This window comes from Triticum aestivum, chromosome 2D (assembly GCF_018294505.1).
Source record: "Triticum aestivum cultivar Chinese Spring chromosome 2D, IWGSC CS RefSeq v2.1, whole genome shotgun sequence".
Taxonomy (NCBI): domain Eukaryota; kingdom Viridiplantae; phylum Streptophyta; class Magnoliopsida; order Poales; family Poaceae; genus Triticum; species Triticum aestivum.
In genome coordinates, this window is record NC_057799.1 from 595,676,961 (window position 1) to 595,681,946 (window position 4,986).

The following is a 4,986-nucleotide window of genomic DNA, read 5'->3' on the forward strand; positions in this document are numbered from 1 at the left end:
TGCCGACGGCTTAGCCGTAGGCATAGATGCAAAACTATGCCGACGGCTTTGCCGTAGGCATACACGCCACATGGCAGCTGCTGGTATCACGAGAGCCATCTATGCCTACGGCATTGCCGTCGGCATACTTGCTCACCAAAACCAAAAAAAAAGATTAGCCAAAAAGGCTAGCTATTTACAAATGCTTATATAGACATGATTCAACAACCATGGATTTGCAAACACAGACCATAGAATATTTTTTATGTACATAACATTCCCATTCTAAGACTCCACAGCAGCATGAGAGGAGGTCGAGGGGCGGTGGTGGGGGAGACAAGGCTGCAACGATGGAGGTGGCATACAGTCAGTATAACAAACCGAAGATCCTACATGAGGATGAATATGTAATCTACACACTGAATTTACCAAAAGAAACCCGCCTAGAACAGGGGCATCCAACTAAAAAGGCAGAAAATTATTGCCTTTCATGAAGATGCTCCAGTTTTGGTTGTATCTATCAAGCATGAGTTGTTCAAGGCAAGCTCCAAAGAGAAACAAATTGAGCTCCAAAGAGAAAGAAATTGGTCTCTGATTGTGACTGATGATACTTACTCATATAAATTTTCAGTCAAAGTAAAACCAAAAAATTGATGCATATAAACTGAATCAGAGTGTGGTGCTGCTGATTCATATGTATATACAGAAGATGCAAGTGTCATTGAGTTGGTTTTAGTCAAAGTAAAAACAAATGGACACATAGAAAACTAAACGAAGGTGGTGTTGATTCATGTGCATGTACAGATTGAGGTGCCATCCAGTTGGTTCAGTCAAAGTTCAACCAAAAATATTGACACATACAAACTGAAGAGAAGTGTGGTGCTGATTCATATGTATATACAGGAGATGCAAGTGCCACCAAGATAGATAGTTTCAGTCAAAGTAAAAAAACAATTGGACACATACAAACTGAAGCAAACCGTCATGCTTTTTCATGTGTACATACAAAAGATGCAAGTGGTATCCAGAATTTGGATATAGGTAGTACGCTCATGTGGTGAATTTTGTGAATCTATACTCTGCATCTACCAAAAGGACCGCTCCCCTCACATGCAAATATAATTCAGTCCAATGGCTTTCTTCTCCCCTCACATGCATAAGACAAGAGCAGACCATCTAAACAGGCGGATCAGACCTTCACCATGGGAGGGAGGCGAGTGCTACCTGTTGCCGTGCCGTCGTCGAGATCGGGTGGTCCTCCTCGAGCAAGACAAGGTTGTTCCTCCCCTACACTCCAATGGCCATCTTCTCCAAGGACATCTACAAGGGCAGAACACACCATTGATGCAAGTGCCACCAAGATAGTTTCAGTCAAAGTTAAAGCAAATGTAAACATGCAAACTGAACCAAACCGAGGTGCATATTCATATGTGTGTGTATGTAGAGATGCAAGTGCCATCTGAATTTTGGGGAACCAAAGCGTGGTTGTTGTTGTTGCTAATCGAGGAGCAAGTTGTTTTAGCAACAGCACATACTAGTAATTAGCTAGGACCATTATTATTGCACAACCATTCGAGGACGGTGGCAGACACATCAACTCACAAGGCTCTACTGGAGAAACAAAATAATAGGATATGTGATGCTATCAATCTTAGCACAAGAAGAAAAAAACACAGCCACTCCGATAGAATGGATGGATGCATCATGCACAATCATCGGTTCCATCATTGCAGCACTAGTTGAGCAACAAATCAAAAATAACAGTAGTTCCATTGGTTCAGCCAACAAGTTAACAAAAGTTTACTTCCCACTACTAATTTTGCAACTTGTCATAATAAAGAAAACAGAGCTCGACATCACAGAAACAAATAAATAATGACCCGCTGTACTACATATATCTGTAAAGGACTTCTTGAGAGATGATATTATTACCAATGAAGAAAAATTAAGATCAAGGCTCCAGTACATCAGCGGTACCTACCTGTGCATCAAAGAAGAGATGGATAATCAATTTTATGTAGGTAATACCAAATAAAGGATCAAATTTAAGTTCATTCAAATTGATGCATATGTGGGTTGGCAGAAACAAAAAAAGAATATATATAAATAGATCTACAGATATGAACAAAATGGCAAATGTGAAAGAAAATAGCGCAGATAAAATGTTGATTGTTTTGGAAGATCCAAAGGTACATATGATCAATTAATCATACCTGGGAATCTGAACATATTAATGCGAAATAGTAACTGACTATAGCAAATGATATTGAGATAGAAAAAATTGCTACCTAGAGTCCTTGACTCAACCGAGAGATCTATGGGAACCAAAATTTTACATGCAATTTATCCATGTTCAGGTAATACAAAATATGCAGAGTAATTAAATTGTGTAGTAGCTAGCCCATATATAAAACTAAAGGTAGAAACTGGAGTAATGAAACATATCTGGATTGATGTGCAAATGCTATAGCGACTTACATGCTTGGATTCAATAATTATGAAGAAGCAGATTAGTGTGATGCATATGCATGTTCGTGAGAACAGATCTAGGGGAACAACAAAGTAACCTGCACTTCCTCTAATTTATTAATCACATGCTCTTTGACTAACCATCCAAAAAATATAGATCAAGGATGATACTGCCAGCCACCTGCGGGGAGTAAGAATGAGTAGTTTCTGCTAATTAGAGGACAAACTAAAAAAAAGCTAACTAGAGATTTGCTCTCTCTGTGTGTACGTTGTGCTCTGGCCGGTGGGGGAATGATAAAAAATCAACTACTGCTATGTATGTTAGCTTGTCCATCAGGATAGATCAAACTAGCTACCGGTGAAGGATATATCTAGCTTCGTGACTTAAGAGAACCACAGCTAGGTTGCGTCGGCAAGGAGTGGGTTTGGCTCAGCGTTGCGTCGACTTTCATCACCTTCTACTCCACCTCGCTCATCATCTCCGTTCGAGTTGTAGCAGCAAAATTAACCAATCCCTATTGGTACTATCTAACTAAAGAACCAGGATTCTAAACTCATCTTCTCTCTCTGTTTGGTACTAACTAGACAAATAAATAAATAAAGGACTTGTTCATACAAATCCCTTTAGAATTCCTTCACACAAGAGGATTTGCATCACATATTCCTCTACTTAGCAGTAGCAGTAGTGATCAGAGGAAGGAGGCGGAGGAGATGGAGGTGCTACCTGCCGAGGTGGGTCGTCGTGGCCGTGCTTGAGCTAGACAGCCCGCCTCCTCGAGCAGGACAGGGCCGCCAGCTAGGTGCGCCAGTAGGAAGGACGGCGCCCTCCTGCCGTCGTCGTCGTCCAGACCGCGCCAAGGTGACCTGCAGCAAGGGAAGGAAAGGAGAAGGTGAGGTGGGGAGGGTGGATCTGGGCGAGGAAAGAGGGGAAGGACGTACCTGTGACACACCGGTAACGGATTCGTCGAGCTCTGGCCTCGCCGTCGCCGGATGTGGCTGATCCCGGCGATGTTGGGGGTGGCGGCCGAAACCCTAGCTAGCCACGGGGACAGTGGAGAGCGGGAGCGCCGATTCTGGATGGAGGGGGAGGTGGAGCGGACCTAGGGGAGCTCGGGGGCGTGCTGCGCGCCGCCGGAGCTCGCCGGAACTGGGCGGCGTGGGTGGTGGCGGCGGCGAGGGAGAGAGGCTCGTGGGGGAGAGAGGAGTCGCGAGAGACAGAGAGGTTCGTGCGGAGAGAGCGAGGTAGGGGTTGGGTGGATGGATGGATGGATGGTCGTGGGGTGGATAGCTAGATGGATAGATGGATGGATATGTGCCACGTCATCGATCCGTGGCACAAAGTTTCCACCAATAGAAACGAAGCTCATACAATTGTGTTTTCCCTTTTGTTTTTCTTCTAATTTTTTCTACCCTCTTGCACCGACCATCGATGATCCGTGAGGGGAGAGGAGGGTGGCGAAGAGGAGATGGTCTGGTGAGGTGGGGAGGGAATGGATCGGGGAATGGTGCGTTCGGTATGATGACTATGAGTCCGGACGGGGACCTACGCACAGTCGCACGGAACATCTTCGGCTTCCCGTCACGTCGACGATGACACGTGCGACGTCCCTCACCATCGAACGACGACACCAAAGGAGGGACAGGCCCACCACCGGGGGGCGAATGTACCTCGGCGGCTTCCGGATCCAGCTGTTAAAATCGACCAAAAGTCATACGATGCCGGAAATCCTCGGGACCTGGCATGGTGTCGTCATATGGACCTTGTAGGCTGTGATGAAAGTTTTAGCGCGTTTCGTAGAAGTCTGACCGGAGGTCGCTTGTAAACTGCACCATCTCCGAGGTAGTATCTGGCTATCGAGAGAGAACACGTCCAGTTTATGAAGGAAGTGTGTTGCCCCTTGCCCCGTTGACCTCGAAACTGCTCGTGCTCTCAAAGGGGGCAATTGCATGACACGTGTCAGTACATGGCAATTTTCGGGCCCGTCTGCAATATTTGAGACATTTACTGCATCCGTAGGGTTTCAATGCGGGAATTGCATATCTGCACGGCGGCCACCTGAAATGATGTCCAGAAGTGGTTTGTCAAATCATATATGATATCTTTGCGGTATGTGTAGGCCTAGTGCAACCCAAGGAGGGGCATGCCCCACCACCGGGAGGCGAATGTACCTCCGCGGCATGCCGGATCCAGCTGTTAAAATCGACCAAAAATCATACGATGCCGGAAATCCTCAGGACCTGGCACGGTGTCATCGTATGGCCCTTGCAGGGTACGGTGAAAGTTTTAGCACGTTTCGCAGAAGCCTGACCGGAGGTCGCTTGAAACTGCACCATCTCGGAGGTAGTATCTAGCTATCGAGAGAGAACGTGTCTGGTTTGTGAAGGAAGTGTGTTGCCCGTTGCTCCGTTGACCTCGAAACTTCTCGTGCTCTCAAAGGGGGCCATTGCATGACACGTGCCAGTACATGGCATTTTTCGGGCCCGCCTGCAATATTTGACACATTTACTGCATCCGTAGGGTTTAAACGCGAGAAATTG

At 46.0% G+C, this 4,986-nt stretch overlaps 1 long non-coding RNA gene across 2 annotated transcripts; it reads right to left on the minus strand.

Moving 5' to 3' along the window:
• Nucleotides 1–1,230: 1,230 nt before the first annotated feature.
• Nucleotides 1,231–3,691, minus strand: LOC123050258 (uncharacterized). Of its 2 annotated transcripts, XR_006423737.1 has the most exons (4): nucleotides 3,388–3,691; nucleotides 3,173–3,312; nucleotides 1,912–1,960; nucleotides 1,231–1,299 (listed from the first exon to the last, which is right to left on the minus strand). It is a non-coding gene; the product is annotated as an uncharacterized lncRNA (long non-coding RNA). The 2 variants fall into 2 exon arrangements; XR_006423738.1 differs by lacking the exon at nucleotides 3,388–3,691 and having other exon boundaries at nucleotides 3,173–3,347.
• Between the last annotated feature and the right edge of the window lie 1,295 nt (nucleotides 3,692–4,986).